Below are 23,354 nucleotides of genomic sequence, written 5' to 3' on the forward strand. Positions count from 1 at the left end.
GGGACCCAACCATCACTTCCAGTACTCCTTGTTCTTCTTTATGCTGAAGATAGTTTTCAATGAATGTTTGGGGTCATTGTCCTGCTGCAAAATAATTTTGGGGTTAATCACACACCTCCTTGATGGTTTGGCATGATGGATAAGCATCTGCGTGTATTTCTCAACATTGGCGACACCAGTGATCTTGACCAAATCTCCAACCCGATCTACAGAAATGCAGCCCCAGACTAGCAAGAAAACTCCACCATGCTTCACTGTTGCCTTCAGGCACTCATTGTTGTCCTGCTCTCTAGCCCTTCGGCAAACAAACCGCCTCCTGCTAAAGCCAACTATTTACAATTTTGACTCATCAGTCCAGACCATCTGACACCTTTTTTCTGCACCCTAGCCTTGGTGCTATGGTTTTTTGGCCACAATTCTCCTATGAAGACCACTTCTGGCCAGACTTCTCTGGACTGTAGATGGGTGTACTTGGATCCCACTGGTTTCCGCCAGTTCTGTACTGATGGCACTGCATCTTTCGATGTCCTTGCCATTGCCCATTTCTTTGTGCTTCTTCAAAAGAGCTTGAACAACACATCTTGAAACCCCAGTCTGCTTTGAAATCGTTTGCCTGTGAGATACCTTGCTGATGCAGTATGTCTACCTTGTGTCTTGTTGTTGTGCTGCTCAGTCTTGCCATGGTGTATAACCTGTGACATGAAACTTCCACAACCTCACCTTCTAAGCAGAGTCTCACTGTTCCTCTCCCAGCTTTAAGCCTCCTACACAGCTGTTTCTGTTTCAGTTAATGACTGTGTTTCGACCTCAATATGAAATTCATGATCATTAGCACCTGCTTGGTATATTTGGTTCATCGTGCTCCTGACTCTAAACCTACAAATTCCCTGACTTTGTGCAAATGTAAGAATTGATGCTGGTTTGAAGCCAAAGAGTAGTCCCACCAAATATTGATTTGATGTAGATTTTTCTTCTGTCTGCTTATTTTGCATGTTGTAAATTATTTTTTTTTATCAAACAATTAAAATGTATATTTTAAAAGCATTCTTACTTGACAGCATTTCTTCACATTTGCCTAAAACTTTTGCACAGTACTCTATATGTAGTCCAGTTACAGAACAGGATATGTACTGATGTAGAATTCAGTAATTCACAACAAACCCAACAAGGAGGCACTTGAGCAGGAACACTCACGGTACACAACAGCATTGTTGAAGGTTCAAGAGAATATCATCAAACTCCTGTGTTGGTGTCAAATCTGTATGGAAGAGGATAACCGGTTTGGTTATTAAACTTTAAAAGGTTTAAACTCAGATATTCTTTAAACCAAACTTTCTCCATCCACGCTGAGTAGTAGCCACCATCATTATCATGTTTCAGTTCTCAGTGCTGTGATAGTTTGACTAACAATTTCTCAGCAATGCAACATTATATCAAAATTATTTTTTACTAATTTTTTGAGACAGATAGAGCTTTCTTTTGGTGGTATTTAACCACTTCAATACTGGACCTTCCTGCCCAGGCTATTTTTCAGTTTTCAGCACTGTCACACTTCAAATGAGAATTACTCAGTCATGCAACACTGTACCCACATGAATTTTATATCTATTTTTTTAAGAAAGATAGAGCTTTCTTTGGTGATTTTGAATCACATCTGAGTTTATTTTCTGCTATATAAAGAAAAATAGATCGAAAATAAAAAAAAATGTGAATGTATTCTGCTACATTCCTTTGGTGAAAAAAAAAAAAAAAGAAATAGATATACAGTATATCATTTAGCCTGTGTAAAAGTTATAGAGTCTACAAGCCATGGTATATATATTTGAAAATTGATTGATCCTGATGTATTCACTGCCTAGCTCATTTCATAAATCCCTAAAGATACCAGGACAATGCAAATACCCCAAAAATGACACCTTTTTTGGAAAGTAAATAGTCCAGGGTATTTAGTATGAGGCAAGGTCAGTTTTCTTTTTTTTGGAGCTCAAATTTTTTTGTCACAATTTTTTGGAAAATTAAGAACTTAACTAAAATTTGTTAATTTAATTAAGTAATTTCTAACACACAGCATAGGCATGTGGGGAGGGGCACCGTGGTGGGGCAGTAGTAAATACTCAGTCCAGTTACAAAACAGAATATGTACTGATGTAAAATTCAGTAATTCACAACAAACCCAAAAAGGAGGCATTTGAGCAGGAACACTCACGTTACACAACAGCAATGAGTAGCGGAGCAGGTCTCAGATGTGTTGACAGCATCTATCTTAGGAAGCAGAATGCAGCCTGGCCAGTCTGTACCCAAAGTTGGGAGGTTTCCAAGAAGGATGGCATGTCCATATCCTTTCCCTACTTGTCTTGAACCTCTCCCTGCTGTTAATCACTGTCCCTGTCAGACGTGGTACCTGTGCCTACACTACTACAGGCAAAATATTCACCAAGCTCGGGAGCCACAGTCTTAAATGAATTCTGGGGCAGCAGCATTGAACCTGATAGCTTCTCCAGTGACCCAGAAAAACATTCCTCTCTCCTGCAATGCCCCTGCAACTGAGTGCCACCCGAAGTGGAGATAATATACTGCACCTGCTGTCCTTGGCATCATAACACAGTAAGGAGCAGCGTAAGATATGCAATAAACATAATTAAAGCATAACAGGAACAAGTTAAAAAAACATAAAGTATCTTGCAGTAAGCTGGCTGCGGTTAGCCTGAAAGAATGGCGAGCAACAGTGTCCTCTGAGGAGTCAGGTCGCAGGTAATTATATTTTACTGTGACTCTGAGCCATAAGTGAATAGGGGTCATTTGGGCTTTCCATATCCCTGTCACTTGGGCCCAAGTCCGAATCCTCAGTTGTTCAGGACAGTCTGTGGAACTTGCAGGAGTGGCTGGACAGTCCGTAGTCGCTGTACTGGGAGTTCCTGTTTCCAGATTAAGAGGCTTGAGCAAGAGAGGAGGCAGGTACCATTCAACTGTGACTTCCTGCACAGGTGGGACATCCACAGAATTAAAAATGTTACTATCTCTGGCTGTTTTGGCAGAACAGTCAGCACTTAGCACACAGGGCCTCGGCAGGTTGCAGTGGAGACGTCTCTTGCAGGATTAGGTTCCTCTGAAATTACATCATACACAGGAATAGGAGGAAAGGGTTGTTATTCAACCCAATAGGGAGTATGCTCTTAATTGGATTCCAGTTCACTGCCTCACTCGTTCTTGGTATTTTTCACTAACGCTTGTTCGCAATGGCAGATCCTCTAGGACAGAGTCCTCGGCCAAGTTTTTGTATCTATTCAGTACCCCCTGCTTGGCTTTCTGTAGCCTGTCCCAATGCTCTTGCACCCAGGTGCTAGGTGGCAAGAATGTCACATTTTCAGAAGAACCTAGTTGGCCATAGCATCCGAACACCAAAAAAAAAAAAAGAGCGTGTGACCAGTAGCCTGGTGGACAGCATTGTTGTAGGCCCACACCACAGTTCCCACATGTTTGTGCAATCTGTCTCGGTGACCTTGTTCAAGAGTCCGTAGCATGCCCTGCAGGGTGTGCGCAAACTCAATTACCCTGTGGATGGTAGGGGGTGGTATGTGATTTCCTAATACCACTGATGCAGCACAGCTTGGAGATAATTACTGACTCAAAGTTTGGGCCTTGGTCTCAGATTATCCACTTGGGGCACTCGTAGGGTTGGACCTCATGCTCCCAAAAAAATGTAGTTATGGTTGGGGCCATTTGGTCCTTAGTGGGAACTACCGCTGCAAACTTTGTGAAATTGTCAACAAATAACAAGGCATCTCTATAGCCTTAGGGCAAGCTGGAGATTGTTAAAAAGACCATGGTGACCAGCTCAAGGGGCTCCAATGTGGTAATGGTTATTGGCGTGGTCCTTTTGGTGGGGACTTATGTACAGAGCAAGTTTTGCATTCCTGGCAAACCTTCTGGACCCAATCTGCCAGCCCCGGGCAGAAGTATCTTCTGACCAATGACTCAGTTCTGCTGACTTTAAATTGTCCACTCACAGTGTGTAGTACTTGGCAGACTTGGAGGATGTAAAATTGGGGGACCACAATGTGTAGGATGATCCCATTGTCTCAGAATCACTTGGTATATGGCTATCAGTGGTGCAGGGCCAAGGCCTCCTCTTTCATATGTGCTGAATCATACCTTTTGTCATCGCCACAGTTGATTCCTCATCTTCCTGCTCCCGCGCAACTGCTTTCACACCACATCCAAACAGGTCCTCCAAAACTTATCACTATTTGTTCCAAGGTGGCCCAGTCTTTTTCCAGCAGCAACATCTCTCTGCTGACTGCTGCCAAGCATGGAGAGGTGCAGTGTGGTGCAGCAGCAGGAAACACTCAGAGTCCCATAGCAGAGAACAGAACTTGTATTGATGTAGAATTCAGTAATCCGCTACAAACGCAAACAGGGAACACTTAGGGTATACAACAGCAATGAGTAGCGGAACAGGTCTCAGATGTGCAGACAGCGTCTGTTTTTATGGGCAGAATGTGGCCTGGTTGGTCTGTACCTAAATTGGGAGGTTTCCAGGAAGGATGGCGTGTCTGTATACTTTCCCTACTCATCTGGAACCTCTACCTGCTGCTAATCACTGTCCCTGTCAGAAGGGTGACCTGCCCTTACACTACCCACAAGCAAAATGCACTCCAAGCCCAGAAGCCAAAGTCCTAAAAAGACTCTGCCTGACCCAAGATGGCAGCCAGAGTCACATGTGGTGGTAACATCCAACCAGATACATTCCCCAGTGACCCAGTAAACTATAGAAGAATCATGTTCCTCTTGACTTCCTCTCCCCTGCAATGCTGCTGCGGTGGAGTACCACCTGCAGTGAAAAAAATAGACTGCATCAGCCTTAAGGCATACTTACAATTGCAAAGACAGGGGAGAAAAGAGAAGTGCCTCTAAGCACCGATACTATACTATTATTATACTTACAATTGCACCACAAAAAAACATTCTAATATTCCTCCCAAGTGTAGCACCCTCCTAGGTAGGTGCTAGTGAGAAAGTATAGTTTTGAGCTCTGTCTGCTTACCAAAAGTGCTGCAGGTAAATCTATGTTGTTCTCTGCCTACCGGAGAGCAGGATCTGTTAGTAAGGTCTGCTCATTGTGCTCATAGTGCAACTCATTCTGTCTAGAGAGTGTTTCACACTGGCCCAATAGGGAGGCATGTTGGACAGTGGGAGGAAACCTGACGAATGGGTGCATGGGCTTTTGATACAGTCCTGATGATTGGCAGAGGGAATGTCGCCTAAGTGCATGTTGGGATATTGTATAAAAGCCAGGAACACATGTGCTCGAGGTCTTTCATTGGGTAGTGGAATCCCAGAGGGAGGGGGCAGCTGCCTCCTCCTCTGTAGAGGTGCTATGCGGTCTCAGGGGGTCGTCCTGAGGGCCTGAAGAGTAGCAGTGAGAAGCTGAACCCAGAGGTCCAGAGAAGCTGACTGAGAGGGGAGACACTGAAGGATCTGTCTCTGCAGAACAGAGAGTACAGAAACTCGTGTCGAGGGGCCTGACCTGAGGGGGGCCACCCCTGCTCCTAGGATAGTCAGTGGACGGGTGTCAGCGGGAAGAGGATGCTAGTGAGAGTGTCCTGAAGATAGATTATCGTCCATCAAGTCACCATTAGATTGTAAGCTCTTCTGAGCAGGGCCCTCTTAATCCTCTTGTATTTTATTGCATTGTATATGTAGTGTCTCCCTCTAATATTGTAAAGCGCTGCGTAAACTGCTGGCGCTATAGAAATCCTTAATAATAATAATAATCTTGTTAGAGACCAAAGAGAGCAAGATACCTAATCCCATCCACACTAGTGGCAGTGTGGATTAACAGCCTGGCTGTTCCATATTTTCCAAGCAGAGTTCCGAAGATAGAAGTCCTCATTCAATGTGAATAGTTCAAATGGAGTATCCCACTATTCCCTTCTCCTATCCCAAATTATCATTAAACAACAAAACAAATAACACCCCTAGACTGTTCATTCATGTCACAAGCCATTGGGAACAAGGAGGGATTCAGAGACATGTTCAAGTAAATGTGTGCTGGTAACCAGGGGAACCCTAAAGACAATACTCAGCAGTTCCTACGGGGACAGTGCTACTCAAGTACTTCTTCACAGCCTAGACGCAGAGAGGAGCCCAAAATCCAGAAAGCACCTTTGCTTTCAAGGAGCATAAATTACAAGACTAATTTCCTGAATATCTATCATATTTCTTAAGTCCCTGAAGTGCCAGGACAGAAGAAACACCCACAAAATGCCCACATTTTGAAAAGCAAACACCCCAATGTATTTTCTAAAAGGCATTTTCAAAAACACTGGCTATTGGACTGACAAACAGTGTCCTGAGTGTAGCTGTCAGTGTCTCTGATCTCCATACAACAGAGTAGCACAATGTCCCAATAGTGCTTGAGGGGCAAAATCAGGAGGTCATTTTAATACACTCTCCCGAATTTAGGACACTCTATTAAAACAGCTAGGTGGGAAGCAGTTAATAACCACTGGGTTTTTTCATGTTTTATTATACCAGGGGATAAGACCAAACATTCAAAAAAAAAAAAAAGGTTTCCCTTATTTTGTCATAGAACAGTACAGCACCCTTAAATGCACCATTTTTTGAAAAGTAGACACCTCAATGTGATCTATTTTTTGCTACTTTTTGGGGAAATAAAGAAACATGCTGGAATTGAGGTGGTTACATGGAGCTTGGTAATAGTGCACTCAATACAGTACATCATTAATGTACAGGTCATACAAGTAGGGGAAGTCGATGGAGTTAATGTACAGGTCACATCGTTAAGTTATGGGATGGAGATAGTGAAGTTGGGAAGGAGGGAGATGAGATTAACAGTGAGAAGGGGATTAAAGTCAATTTAATTGAAATTCCCCACCTTAAATCTGTTTAATTCACAAATCCTCATTTTTTCCCTTTCTCTGTTGTCAGAGGAAGGGAGGGCTCAGAAATGTAAACACTTGTAGTGTTTACATTTTTGATCATTCTGCTGGGCCAACGCAGTGATCACAAAGTACAGAGCCACTATAGCCACTATAGCCACAATCACAGGCATTGCACACAGGGCCTGGCACATGCACAAGTAGTAATTTGATCACTGTTCTTATACAGGTCCACCAATCCCCCGTGTATCAATGTATGGCAGTAGTAGATGGTTATAAAAACTAAGGTTCAGGAAACCACTTGTATACAGCTGCAAGAAAAAGTATGTGAACCGTTTGGAATAATATGGATTTCTGCACAAATTGGTCATAAAATGTGATCTGATCATCACAACAATAGACATTCACAGTACAGGTGAAAAAAGTATGTGAACCCCTAGACTAATGACACTCCAAGAGCTAATTGGAGTGAGATGTCAGCCAACTGGAGTCCAATCAATGAAATGAGATTGGAGGTGTTGGTTACAGCTGCCCTGCCCTATAAAAAACACACACCAGTTCTGGGTTTGCGATTCACAAGAAGCATTGCCTGATGTGAATGATGCCTCGCACAAAAGAGCTCTCAGAAGACCTACAATTAAGAATTGTTGACTTGCATAAAGCTGGAAAGGGTTATAAAAGTATCTCCAAAAGTCTTGCTTTTCATCAGTCCATGGTAAGACAAATTGTCTATAAATGGAGAAAGTACTTCTGCTACTCTCCCTAGGAGTGGCCGTCCTGTAAAGATGACTGCAAGAGCACAGCGCAGACTGCCCAATGAGGTGAAGAAGAATCCTAGAGTGTCAGCTAAAGACTTACAAAAGTCACTGGCAAATGCTAACATCCCTGTTAGCGAATCTACAATACGTAAAACACTAAACAAGAATGGATTTCATGGGAGGATACCAAAGAGGAAGCCACTGCTGTCCAAACAAAACATTGCTGCACGTTTACAGTTTGCACAAGAGCACCTGGATGTTCCACAGCAGTACTGGCAAAATATTCTGTGGACAGATGAAACCAAATTCTAATTGTTTGGAAGAAACACACAACACTATGTGTGGCGAAAAAGAGGCACAGCACACCAACATCAAAACCTCATCCCAACTGTGAAGTATAGTGGTGGGGGCATCATGGTTTGGAGCTGTTTTGCTGCGTCAGGGCCCGGACGGATTGCTATCATTGAAGGAAAAATGAATTCCCAAGTTTATCAAGACATTTTGCAGGAGAACCTAAGGCCATCTGTCGACCAGCTGAAGCTCAACATAAGATGGGTGTTGCAACAGAACAATGACCTAAAGCATAGAAGTAAATCAACAACAGAATGGCTTAAACAGAAGAAAATACGCCTTCTGAAATGGCCCAGTCAGAGTCCTGACCTCAACCCGATTGAGATGGTGTGGCATGACCTCAAGAAAGCGATTCACACCAGACATCCCAAGAATATTGCTGAACTGAAACAGTTCTGTAAAGAGGAATGGTCAAGAATTACTCCTGACCGTTGTGCACGTCTGATCTGCAACTACAGGAAACGTTTGATTGAAGTTATTGCTGCCAAAGGAGGTTCAACCAGTTATTAAATCCAAGGGTTCACATACTTTTTCCACCTGCACTGTGAATGTTTACATGGTGTGTTCAATAAAAACATGGCAATATTTCATTCTTTGTGTGTAATTAGTTTAAGCAGACTGTGATTGTCTATTGTTGTGACTTAGATGATGATGATCAGATCACATTTTATGATGACCAATTTGTGCAGAAATCCATATCATTCCAAAGGGTTCACATACTTGTTTTTGCAGCTGTATGTTTACAAGCAACAGTAATATACAGTGGGGGGGGATAAGTACTTGATCCCCTGCATATTTTGTAAGTTTGCCCACTTACAAAGAAACGAAGGGTCTATAACTTTTATCATAGATGTATTTTAAATGATAGTGATAGAATATAAACCAAAAACACAGAAAAAAACACATAAAAGAAATGCTATAAATTGATTTGCAGTTCAGTGAGTGAAATAAGTATTTGATCCTCAAGCAAAACATGACTTAGTACTTGGTGGAGAAACCCTTGTTGGTAAGCATGGAGGTAAGACGTTTCTTGTAGTTGGTGACCAGGTTTGCACACATCTCAGGAGGGATTTTGGTCCACTCTTTTTTACAGATCTTTACAGATCTTCTCGAAATCCTTAAAGTTTCTTGGCTGTCGCATGGAAGTTTCAGCTCCCTTTACAAACTTTTAATAGAATTAAGGTCTGCGGACTGGCTAGGCCACTCCATAACCTTAATGTGCTTCTCCTTAAACCACTCCTTTGTTGCCTTGGTGGTATGTTTTGGGTTATTGTCATGCTGGAAGACCTATCCATGACCGATCTTCAGTGTTCTGGCTGAAGGAAGAAGGTTCTCATCCAATATTTTACAATACATGGCCCCCTGTCCATTGGCCCCCCAATGCGGCATAGTCGGTCTGTACCTTTAGCAGAGTAACAGCCCCAAAGCATAATGTTTCCACCTCCGTGCTTGACTGTAGGGATGGTGTCCTTAGGGTCATAGTCAGCATTTTTCTTAAGGAGGCAAGTCCACCTCCTCAAGAAGACACTTGTATAGTCATGCCAATGAACATCTAAATGATTCAGAGAAGGATTGGGAGAAAGTGCTGTGGTCAGATGAGATCAAAATTGAGGTCTTTGGCATTAACTCGACTCACCTTGAATCTTCCTGTCAAATATTTTAAGTCCATGACTCCATGTGATTTTGGAAAGAAAGCAATAGCATTTTATCTAGCTTAAAAAATGTGGCTTTTGATATATAGTGCTGGAAAATATTGGTTAAGGCAGTGCTGGAAAATACTTGTGTCCACAAAAAATATTGACACTTTGGGCCCATTTTGGACATTTTCACTTAGGGGTGTACTAACTTTTGTTTTTGCCAGCGGTTTAGAGATTAATGGCTGTGTGTTAAGTTATTTTGAGGGCACCGCAAATGTACACTGTTACTGTATACAAGCTGTACACTCACTACTTTAAATTGTAGCAAAGTGTCATGTCTTCAGTGTTGTCACATGAAAAGATATAATAAAATATTCACAAAAATGTGAGGGGTGTACTCACTTTTGAGAGATACTGTAACTTTAATATAGTTGGGAAACACAATTGCAAAGCATCACAATCAGTCAAGCATATGATCTACATAGAAAAGTAAGAGCCAAGTCGCCATACTGGCATTCCTTCCTCAGTGTAGCCCAGTCACACTGAGTTCTATGTTACAACTGCGCCTTTCACATAGATAGATGCAACAGCTGAGGAGTGATGCATACTAACAAATTTTGTGACACTTACCTGCAAACGAATCCTGCATCGTCCCGGCTGGAGGTCTCATCCATCTTCACCCGTCTTCCTTCCGGGTTTGCGGGCTTCGGCTGTGCTACTGGCCAGAGCCCCGTGACATTACTGCACAGGGCTCTGCAGAAACGACACGGGTGGCAATTCCTTCAGAGCGCATGTGCCGATTACGTCATCGGCTGCATGCAATGTAAATATCTCCTAAATGGTGCAAGTTTAGGAGATATTTACAGTATCTCCTTATTATAAGGCTTACCTAAGGCCCCTTTCACACGGGCATTCCGTATGTCCATATATCACCCCATCCGTTTGCGGGTGATAAAAGGACATAATGCATGTCAATGGGATTGCGGATGTCAGCGGATGACCATCCGCTGACATCCGATTTGCATCCTTTCAGTTCTGTTCCGTTTTTTGGAACTGAACAGAACCCTATTTTTTCTTCCGTTTAAAAAACGGAAAGGACGCAAAATCGGATGTCAGCGGTGTCATCCGCTGACATCTGTAATCCCATAGACATGCATTATGTCTGTATATCATCCGCAAACGGATGGGATGATATGCAGACATACGGATTGGATGATACAAATGTCATCCGTGTCCATGAAAAATAAAAAAAAAGTGCCGAAGCGGATCGCAATACGGTCCGCTCCGCGTGAAAGGGGCCTAAAGGTACAAACAGCACCCGGGGGTTTACAATCACTTTAATAACACAAAGCTGGTTAAATAAAGTAAACACAGCTTCACATTATTTACTAAGGTCAGTAAACATTCACTTTCCTAAGTGAACAGACTCTACCCCTATAGTAAGTCAACTCCAAAGTGTTAACCCATGATGAGCTAAAAAAATGAATCCTGTCATTCATCCTATACTCTTAAAGTAAAATTATGATCTTCAAAAAATACTTCTGAATTCTTATGTCACTTAAAGCAATAAATGTGTGGCCCTTGCATACAGTAAACTTATTCAGCTCATTTAATAAGTGTATCATACAGCATCATGATCAATCAATGAATGTTTTGCCTGTTACAAATACTGCTCTACATTTGATTGTTGGGGGTTATACTGCTGTCTGGGGCTCTCTTAGAGAGATTTCAACCCCACCTACTGTCCCGGTGACAACCTTTTTCACAAGCCAGGAAGTAAAAGAAATACTCCAATAGCAACACAGACAAGAGAAAAAAATATTTTTTAATTCCTTCATGATTGAGGATAAAATAAATCTTAACGCCTAAACAACTCTTAATGCCCTTGGAACTTTGGCAGTTTAAGAGCACTAAGTGTCACTTTTGTCTGCTTCTTTGTTCTCCAAGAGAATGGTGACAGGGGAGGGAGCTCCAGCAGATTGACAGCCTCAGTTCTGTTCATGTGTTCAGTTCTGTTCATGTGCGCTGTGTGAAGGGGGGTGTGTCGCTTCCCTCCAATAAGCCCTCAGAGCTCTGCAGAATTCTGCATTTTAAATGGATATAGATAAGAGAAGACTTAGATAAACAAGTACAACTCATGTAGGAAGATTTGTTTCATCTCTGAGGCAAGTAACTTTACAGGGTATATGTAAAGGTTTATAACCACTTTAAGTTAAACAGGGAAATGTGAAACCCATGCCAATTTTATATTTGTATCTGTTTTTTTGTTGCAAACTTTCCCTCACTTTCTATCTAGTAAAACCTTATTCACAAAACAAGTAGTGAGGGGAAATCTCTCTTAGACTACATTCACACCTTGGCATTTTGAATCGTGGGCAGATTTTCTGTGAATCTACCCGCAATGTCAAAACCCCCAGGTGTGAATGACAAATCACAGGACACACATTTGAAAATGAGTGCATGTGCAATGGTTCGCTGTTTGGGTATATACTAATGAATGCTTACAAATAATAATAATATATCTCGTGATCATATAACAATCCCATGTGCTAAATGTTACATTCAAATAATCTATATATAGAGTATATTTCAATGTGAAAAACCGTGCATCATCATAGGTGTAAATACAAAATATTGTGAAAATATTACATGCCAATTAGTAAACTGTACAGGCCTTACAATACCATTTGGATTCCTTATTTTTCCTATTTATTGTATAATAAAATGAGTAATAAAAAATGAATAATACAATTGAATAATAAATTCCTACATGTGCATAGTGTACCAGTAATTGAAGTTTGTGTTATTTAACAACTGCATGGTCCATTGTATAGTATAGAAAAGTGTATTACTATTAATGTAAAATATGCATATAGAGATGAATATACTATATATGTAAATTTCATGTATTTAATTAGAAGTTTCATTCTCTGTATGTACTAAGACGATTATATGACCCATCTAATGGTCATAATTTTATAGTTAGAAATAAAACAATTCAAATCAAACTCTATGTTATGGCCTTTGGGCTGAAGTGTACCCAGTTCAAAGATCCAAAAAGATTTGCGTTTGCTAAGTTCTAAAACTTTGTTACTACCTCTCCATTGTGGTTTAAGTTTATCTATAGCCCAGAACTGTAGCAGAGTTAGATCATTATTGTGGTATTGTGAGAAATGTCTTGATATGTTATGTTTGGGGAAAAATTTTTGGATATTCTTTTATTCCTTTCCACTTGGGTCTCTTGGTTCTACCAACCAATTGTTTTTTGCAAGGACATTGGAGCACATACACAACCCTCTCTGTTCTGCAGGATATAAAGTCCTTAAGCCTATATTGTCTCCCTGTAGACATAGATGAAAAATAGTCACACTTTACTCCGTTTTTATTCGTCTTATGACAGGCATAACATCCCTTGCAGGGAAAGACGCATTTTCCCTTAAAGAAGGTAAAGCTTTGACTTTTTGGAGGTTCTACAAAATTTTTGGCTATGATATTTCATAACGTTGGGGCTCGCCTATAAATTAATTTCCGTTGCTAAGGAAGTATCCTTTGTAGTCGACTGTCTGCGTTTAAAATGGGCCAATATTTTCTAAATACATTTTCTATCTGTATTTGTTGTATGTGATAATCCAAAACATTTGAAAAACCATTCATTTGAATGGCACCTAAAATCGCAGTTCGGTTCTGCCGCGATTGTCGCACAATAAATCTAGCTGCAATTCTAGAAAACCACGTCGGGTGAAGCTTGTCGCCCAAAAAAGTTCAGGAGCTACTTTTAGGTGACATGCTTCACACAATACAGTTTGCCACGATCTATCGCACTGTGTTGGCAAAGTACCTGCTGAGCAGACTGAGTTGCCGAATTTGACCCTGTGGGACACCGGGGGGCGACTAGTGCCCAAAAAAAGTCTGGCCCTGTGCAGCTGAGGGGACATGGAGCATCTAGGACTGGTATGTAGCAGATGCCTGAATGTGTTCATGCAGCTGCAGGCATGGGGTCAGTGTGGGCACTGTGGTGACATGTTGTTACAGATTGAACAAAGTAATTGCCAGCCCAGAAGGTTGTATGTAAGCTGGGAGACAGGAACCACACAGAAACTGCTGACACCTAGAGTGGCTATCCCTGTTGGAAGAGGATGGAGAGTGCCGAATGTACCACTGGGGCCAGGACCAGTGATGCAAACCCACACTACTATCTGCAAAATCAGGGAGACCCACCTCTCAGAGGTGCAGTGCATGCAAGTTGTGAGGGCCGAGCAGCGGCCACAAGAGACATCAGCAACCATTGCAACAATTGACATTCTAGCTCTTACAGAGCCAGAGGGGAGTCAATGGGCCCAGAGGTTGAAGGCTTCCAGTTCGTCCAGTGAGGGGGAAGCCAGGGCAATTGATGTAGGGTCACCCAGTTTCCAGCATCGTTGTGGATCCCTGGAAGAAGAAATTGATGACTGGAGATCAGATGTGGAGACTGAGTGGGACTGGGGAACTCAGGAGAGGAGAAGCTCTACGAGTTCCAGTTTGATCAGTGAAGAGACTGAGGCAGCTGTCACCCACATGCAGTGCGCAAGGAATTTGAGGTTCTGTGAGGCTTATGCCACTATGGTCCCAGATCTGTCCCCACCTCACAACTAAACCCGGGCTTGGGCCCAGAATGAGGCCTATTCAAGTCTGATCAGGAGAGTATATATATATATATATACCCTATACACCCCACCTGGGAGAGGACACAGGCAAAAACTTCCCAGGTTATCCTGCTTTCAATGCCTTATTCAGAGGAAGGTGGCCATGAAGTATGGGTACGATTATCCATATGCTTCCGGGGAGATAATGGAGGAGATTGAGAATCAGAGAGGGGCTTGGTGTGAAGAAGCTGTCTGGGACTTTCTATATGTCTCCAAACCACACCAGAACAAATCCAAGCCGCAATTATGGGACACCTTCCTATCTGCCAAGGCAAATTGGAATCTGGGGCGGTCCGTCCACACTGACCGAGTGGAAGTCAACTGCCCAGATGGAAAAGGCCAAGCCTTAGCCATCAGTATCCAAGATCCGGAGGGCAAGATCGTCCTCATACCTCATCATGATCACTATTACTGAGGTGTGCTGAGTTCTTGTCCTTATGTAAGAAGTTGAGTAATCAAGGGGCTAGTTTGCCTGAAGAGTGTGATGTGATGACTGGAAAGAGTTATAAAGGGGCTGGTGTGCCTGAAGAGTAGTGATGAGCCGAACACCCCCTGTTCGGTTCTGTCAAGGTCTTACCTTGCCTTCCTGTTGGCAGCCATCTTGGACATGTGCAGACTGCTGTCTCTTTTAAACTCTGTTTGCATCATCAATTGCCTGCTGCCTGGGCGTCGCTCAGTGATGATGTTGCACACCTACTATATATGTCACCTGATTGCTTTCAGACCTTGCCCTTGCGTTTGTGCTCCAAGGTGCATTTCTGCTAGCTGTCCTCTGGTCTCTGTGGTTTCTCCGTGCATGGCTTGGCTGACGACCTTCCTGGCTCTGGATTCTGCATCAGCAGACGACCCCACATCAGACGACAACCCTGCTTCGGCAGACTACCCACTTCTGGACTCTATCTCGGCTTGGATGACTACCTGTTCCTGGACTCGATTCTGGCTTGGATGACTACCTGCTTCCGAACTTGACCCCAGCTGTTCTTGAATTTGCTCCTCTCTTTTGCTGTGCGAATATTATTGTTGCATAAATAAATCGCTTTATTTTACTTGCATCTTCGTGCAGTCTAGTTTCGTGCCTGGGGGGTCCCCTTAATGTGACTGTAAAGTGGCGCATATGTACCCTGTTCCAGCAATACTGACATTTCAAAAGGAAAAAATGTCATTTAAACTTGCTTGTGGCTGTAATGTATTGTCAGCTTCCGGCAATACAGATAAAATAAAAAAAAAATTAAAACAATGGAGTAGGGTTCCCCCCCCCCCCCCGTTCATACCAGGCCCTTCAGGTCTAGCATGGATTTTAAGGGCAAAATCCATACCAGACCCTTATCCGAGCCTGCAGGCCAGAATGGGGGGGGAGAGTGAGCGCCCTCCCGCTCCGGAACCATACCAGGCCGCTTGACCTCAACATGGGGAGGGTGCTTTGGGGTGTCCCCCATATTGATTGGGACAAGGGCCTCTTTCCAACAACACTGGGCTGTGGTTGTGGGGGTTTGCGGGTTGGGGGCTTATCGGAATCTGGAAGCCCCCTTTATCAAGGGGACCCCCAGATCCTGCCCCCCATGTGAATGGGTATCAGGTACATCGTACACCTATCCATTCACCAAAAAAGTGTACAAAAAAAAATAAACACAAAAGACAGTTTTTGACAAGTCCTTTATTCAAAAATAAAATAAAAAAATAATGTGCCTTGATGTAAATCCATCGTCAATCACGACACCCGCTGAACCCAAAAATAGAAAATAATTCAAATTCATTGAGTTTTGACAGCTCTTTTATAGGAAAGGGGCAAGGCCACCCGATTACGTCACCCAATGGCACTACCCACATCTAATGTCATGTGACATCATATGACGTCAGAAGGGGCGGTGCCTCCGGGTGATGTAATCAGGTGGTCCCGTCCCTTGCCTATAAAACAGCTGTCAAAGCTCAAGAGCATCATTCGGCGGGACGCCTCAGAACTTAGGTTCGACTTGAACATCAAGCCCATCGCTACTGAAGAGTCCCTGAAGAGTTGCTATTAGGGCTGAAGACCCTATTCCCAAATCCCCTTCTCTTCTATCCTTGCAAAAGAAGATGGGATTCCGTGAAACTGCTACAGTTTCTTCACTTGGAAGAAATACATTTTGCCACAAACAACTTATCCTGTTAAAGCCAAGGGCTGCAATCTATAGGGGCAAACACCCTAGTTGAGAGAGACTTCCCATTTAAAGGACTCTGTGAAGATCTTGTTGGCCTTGGGTCACTATTGCTGCTGAAAGGAGTGTTGAGAAAGGACACTTTGCGAAGATACTTTGTTTTACCACTTTACCTCCAGCCACTGTGCTGCTACTGCGGCACAGTGGCTCGTTCCCGTCCAGCGACGTAGGTCTACTCCTCCCACTGTAGGCGGCACGCTCCTGCTGTTTTCATTCACAGCGGGAGTCAGGCCAGGGGAGGAGTGGCGGCAATCGCCGCCGCTCTTCCCCGATCGTTGGGGAATCTAGTTTGGAGATCCGCCCGCCTGTGTAAACAGAGCGGGCGGATCTCCTAAATGACAGGGAGTGACAGATCGGAGTGTTCAGAATAGCTGAACATCCGATCTGTCCCTGGCTCACTCAAGTCACCTCCCCCCCCACACGTTAGTAAGCACCAGGCATACATTAACCCCTCCCTCTCCAATAAAATTAACCCCTTCCCTGCCAGTGTCATTTTTACTGTAACAGTGCATATATATATAGCACTGATTACTGCAGTAATGTCACCGGTACCCCCAAAAGTGTCAAAAATGTCAGTCAAGGGTCCGATCTGTCCGCCGCAATGTCGCAGTCCCGCAAAAAAAATCGCAGATCGCCGCCATTGTTAAAAAAAAACACCAAAAATGACAGAAATCTTTCCCTTAGTTAGTAAACGCAATAACTTTTGCGCAAACCAATCAAAATATGCTTATTGTGATTTTTTTTTACCAAACATAGGTAGCAGAAAACAAATTGGCCAAAAATGTGAAAAAAATTAGAATTTTACATATTTTTTGGGAGGAATTTCATATAAAAAAAATGTTAAAAATATTGTTATTTTTTCAAAATAAACGCTCTTTTTTTGTTTATAGCGCAAAAAGTAAAAATCGCACAGGTGATCAAATACCACCAAAAGAAAGCTCTATGTGTGGTAAAAAAAAAGGACGTAAATTTTGTTTGGGTACAGCGTCACACGACCGTGCAATTGTCAGTTAAATTCGCACAGCACCGAATCGCAAAAAGTGTCCTGGACGTAAGACAGCAAAATCCTCCGGTGGTAAAGTGGTTAAAGGACACTGCGAGGATCCTTTGAGCCAACGGCCAGGATAACTAAGTGCAGAGAAAGGACACTTTGCGAAGATACTTTGTTTAAAGGACACTTTGCGAAGATCCTTTGGGCCAGTGGGCCAGAGTAATGCTGAAGGAAACTTTGCGCGTTGCTTCCTTGTGAGAGAAGGCCTCTTCAGAGAGAGGGATGCCAGAGTGAAGGATTCCTTTTAAGAGTTCTTGCAGAGACTCACAAGTAAGGCAAGCTTTGCTCAGGCTCCAGCAAGAATACCTTGCCGCCAGGAGAAGATGTTTTGCCTCAGTGTTACAGAAGGAAAGGACACTGTGAACACCAGTCGGGTGGACTCCGCATTTCTTCATCCTAACTTGTGGGTCTGAGTCACTGTCCTGGTGTCTGAGAGGGACTGTGCCTATTAATAGTCATAAACGGTTCCCAGATGGAACCGGTGCTAATGTGCTAGTTAGTCATATTAGCAGAAATTGTTCTGTTTTGTCTATTACAGGTGCACAACAGAGTGACGAGTCAAGCGTGCCCTTAGGGGGCCAGCAGTGTTGGAGATCGCTACGGGAATGTTAGCATCAGAGATTTTGTGGGTGAGAAGGTCGCCTCTACGAAGAGGGCAGTCGCAATGTAAGTATATAGGATGTATATATTGCTATGTACTTACCTTTTCCTTTGCAGGCTTGCGAAGGACCTTCTGGTCTTGGAAAGGCCGGCCACTGTCTATAATTGTTCATATGTGAAATTGCATTTGTAGCTTAGTTAGTTAGGATGTTTACCTTTACCTGTCAAGCAGATTTTTGTTTGGCGGGGGTGCATTGGTTCAAATGTACTCGGTATCATTTCATGTGTAAATATTGTACAGCAGAGTCATATATATTTTTTCACTTCATTTATTGTATCCACTGGCCACATATGGGGCATGCCCCATGGCCCTGTACATATGTTATTTCCCTTTTTCCCCCTTTCCAAGTTTGTGGGATACTCCTTGCACATATGATTTTTCTACAGGTATTTTTGTAGGGGGCGAATGCCCATAGCCAGTAAGGACATGGCTTAGTTTGGTGGGGGGGGGGATGTAGCACCCTCCTAGGTAGGTGCTAGTGAGAGAGAGTATATTTTTGAATCCTGTCTGCTTACCAGGGAGATTGCCGGTAAATCTTTAATGTTCTCTGCCTACCTGAAAGCAGGATCTGTTAGTGAGGTCTGCTCATGTGCTCAAGTGCAACTTATTCTGTCTGCAGAGTGTTTCACACTGGTCCAATAGGGAGGCATGTTGGACAGTGGGAGAAAACCTGACAAATAAGTGCACAGGTGTTTGATACAGCCCTGATGATTTGGCAGAGGAAAGTGCCTCGTTGTATGCTGGGATACTGTATAAATGCCAGGAGCACATGTGCCTAGGGTCTTTTGGATGGATAGCAGAGTCCTGGGGGGAGGGGGGGGCTGTAGAGGTGCTGTGCGGCCTCAGGTAGTCGACCTGAGGGCCTTTAGTTAGAGAGGAACAGAGCCCAGAGGTCCTGTGAAACTGACTAAAAGGGGAGACACTGGAGGATCTGATTCTGCAGTACAGTAAGTACAGATCTGTGTCAAGGGGCCTGACCTGAGGGGAACCACCCCTGCAGCTAGAAGAGTCAGTGGACGGGTGTCAGTAAAGGGGATGCTAGTGAGTGTCCTGAAGAGAATGTAGTTCACCAAGTCTATTGCTGGAGAGAAATGAGCAAGGAGACTTAACCCTTTCCATACATGTGGCAGTATAGATTAAGCAGTGCAGCTGCTTCCACAAGCAACTTTGTGAGGCCAAGTGAGAGTTGTCCTTATCCTTTGTGAACAGTTACAGTTGGAGTATCCCACTATTCCCTTCTCACATCCAAGTTCCAAAATAAACACTAAAAAACAACACCCCTGGACTGTTTATTGAGTGACGAGCCATCGGGAGTAAGGAGGAATTTGTGAACTGTACCCTAAGTGACTGTGTGCTGGTAATCAGAGGAGGCCCAACAAGTCATCATACAGCAAGCCCTATTGGGACAGTGCTACAGACAGAATCGCAGGAAATATGCCAGAGATTCAAAACGTCAAGGTGTGAATGCAGCCTTAGAGAGTCCTGAATAGAAGTAAAATTTGACAAGTGTACTTTTTGAAATTTCCTTTCTGAATAAACAGAGAAGGATAAGAAACTGTAATGTAGTTGTAATAAAAATGACTAGTTTAGCTATATAACAACTTTCATATAGGGTGGAGAAATTGCAACTGTTTACTGTGTGTGTTTCTTGACAGAACTACTTTTTTTTTTTTTTTAAGTTCCACATAGGCAATTTACTTTGTATGACATTTACATTGAAAGACTTCATGACAGATGTATGGAAGGACAACATATGAGGTCACAAAGCAAACACCAAGCAATCATTTCCAAGTAGAACGCTTATATGCGTCAGACTCCTTTTCCACGTATGCACTAAGCATTGGTTTTGCAATATTTCATCGCCTTTATATGACTCAAAGGTGGGCTTCAGTTAACATATTAACTAATAAACGTATCATATTGTTCCTGTAGGGCAAATTCACACCAGCCGCTGTGCACATCGCACTGTTCACTTTTTGTTTAATATTATATTAAAGGCTTTCTTTTAAAAAATAAAATAACAAACATATCATACTTACCAGCTCTGTGCAGTAGTTTTGACAGAGCAGCCCTGATCCTCATTTTCTCTGGACCCGCGCTGGTGCTCTTGGCCCCTCCCTCCTGCCAAGTTCCCACAGAGCAAGCAGCTTGCAATGGGGTCACCCAAGCAGGCTCATTTCCAAGCCGTAGATCTTCGTGTCTTTTTGCCCACAGAGCCACAGCTTGGCCCGCCCCCCTCTCTCTCCTCATTGGATCACAGGCTGTGGTTAACAGCAGCAGGAGTTGATGGGTCCCGCTGCTATCTCAGCCAATAAGGAGGGAGAGTCCCTGGAGAGCAGAGGCTCTCGTGCACATCGCTGGATCAAGATGGTGCTGCTGCACAGAGAAGGTTTTTTTACCTTCATGCATGTAAGAAAACCTTGAACCTTTAGAACCATTGTAAACAAATGTTATTGAAATGTCACACAGACATTTTATTAAGTTCAGTAGCCTGCCACATGGTGCAAGGTGGCAGATTGCCTCACCCCACTCTGTGCTAAAAAAAAGTACTGGATGTGGTATTTTTTTCTGTGCACACCGCCCGTAAACACCACCACAACTCAGTGGCGTGAATCAGGAAAATAGGGGACAAAGCATTTTGCCATATCTTGCATTGGGACTGTGCTGGAACATCCACTCAACACAGTTTCACCGCACCTGGTGTGAATGGGCCGTAATGTAGTTGAAATACTGTAAAACAGCCACTTCTGTATGTGAAAAGTTTAGATGGTTCAGTGAATTCATACAGGTATCTAGGAAGCTATATACAGCAGCTCTAAACGGAGAAGCACTGATCATGACTGAAAAGTTCCTTGTCAAGCCTAAGTGACATTTAAAGAAGAGGTGGAGATCGCTATATTGGATTCAATAACCCTTTGTGGTTAAACAAGCTTTTTTTACTGGTGGGACGGTAAGCGGGAGTGTGATTGGGGTCACTCTCTCTCTGGTGGTGGTGGCACTTCAAGGAGACCAATCAGCTGGACCTTACCTATACTTTTGGACTTTTAATTACATAGCGCTGCTTTTCAATTTTAAACTGCTCAATTGCCAAACATGAGAATGTGAGGCAATTAGGTTTTATGAGTTTAATTCTAATAGGGAAGAGATGATTGGTGCACACGTGGTATGGTGTGAAGAACTCAAAACTCTTGGAGGGCTTTTCGTTTCCCTATGGCATACTTTGGCATTACGTTTTATGGACTTGTATTATTGTATTCCTTCTAATTTTATTCTCACCTGGGTGATTTTATTTAAAGTGATTGTAAAGTCTAATTTTTTTTAATAACAAACATGTTATACTTACCTCCCCTGTGCAGTTGGTTTTGCACAGAGCAGCCTGGATCTTCCTCTTCTCGGGTCCCTCATTGCTGCTTCTGGCCCCTCCCTCCTATCGAGTGCCCCCACAGCAAGCAGCTTGCTATGGGAGCACCCAAGCCAAGCTGCAGCTCCCTGTCTCCTGATTGGCTAATTGACTTTGACAGCCGCGGGAACCAATGGTGCCGCGGCTGTGACAATCAGGAGAGAGAGTCCCAGGTGGCCAAGGGACTCGTGGACATCGCTGGAGAGAGAGATGGGGCTCAGGTAAGTTTGAGGGGGTGCTGGGGAGGCTGTTACACCCAGAAGGTTTATTTATCTTAATGCATAAAATGCATTAAGATGAAAAAATGTCTGACTTTACGACTCCTTTAATCACTTCATGTTTGTGTCACATATCACATTGTCATTGTGTATTTATCACTATTATCAGTGTTTCTGTCAGCATGCACTGTTATTTTCTTGTGTGTATTTGATTTTGCACTTTATTTTTTTCAAATTATATCTTTATTTCTTTAAGTTCAGTTACATATACAGTATATTCATTACATTTTAGCTTTCAAGGTTATAATTACAAACCATTTATTCCCTTTAAGGAACCTTAGCCTTCCTTTGGCAATCTATTACCGAACCCAAAACTCCCATTTCGTTCCTTTTCCTTCTTTCCCCCTTTCCCCCCTGTCCCCCTAAAAAAAAAAAAAAAAAAAAAAAAAAAAAAGGGAGAAAAATAGTGCGTAGGTCTCTACACTCCTATATCATTATATATCTATCTTCTCCGCACAAGTTCTTGTCCTGTACTTGGAAATTACCTTTCTTCTGAATTAACATAATCTTTCCACTGTTTCCATTTCTTCTCATATTTATCAGTTTGTTGATGAGCAGATAGGACCAATTTTTCTAGGTTATGTATTTCCTCAACTTTCCTTAACCACATGTTTATGTTAGGTGGTTCAGTCTCTTTCCATTTAAGAGGGATACATATCCTGGCAGCGTTCACCAGATGTGGTATAATGGATTTTTTGTAATTTTGTATCGGTATGCTGGGGGTATGGAGCAGAAAGAGGGCAGGTTCTTTGGGAATATGACATTTCATAATTTCCTGTATTGACCTCCAAATCTGCTCCCAAAACTTTTCTAGTTTAGGACATTCCCAGAATATATGGAGCATTGTCCCTCTCTCTGTCCCACATCTCCAGCACAAATCTGTATTTAATATAGAAATTTTATTCATCTTGACCGGGGTGTAATACCATCTGGAAAAAATTTTGTAATTCAGTTCTTGAATTTTAACGCAAATTGAAGTTGAGAATACTGACTTAATTATTTGATTTTCCCGTTCTAGTGAGAAGACAATACCCATTTCCCTCTCCCATTCCTTCAAAAAAGGAGGTTTACGCCGTTCTACTGATGTCATTAGCAGAGAGTAAATTTTAGATATAGTATGTTCCATAATTCCATTTTGGGTGCATAATTTTTCGTAAGGTGTTACCTCTTTATCATCCTGGGAGGGGACTTGCAATGTTCCCAAAAAATGGCGTAGTTGGAAGGCCCGCCATAGATCTAGGCCGAAGTGGCCTGAAACGTCTGTTAATTCCTCCATCGTTACCCAGCCTGTCTCTGTTAGGAAGTCAGATATTTGTATAATTCCTCTATCTGCTAAGGTCTTAAATTTCCTGTCTTGATATCCTGTCTCAAAGTGGGGGTTTCCTAGTATTGGATACAGTACGGAGTTCTCCCGTATTAATTTATCCTGTTTAAATATT

Source organism: Pelophylax lessonae, assembly GCF_965119305.1.
Source record: "Pelophylax lessonae genome assembly, chromosome: 9".
NCBI lineage: Eukaryota > Metazoa > Chordata > Amphibia > Anura > Ranidae > Pelophylax > Pelophylax lessonae.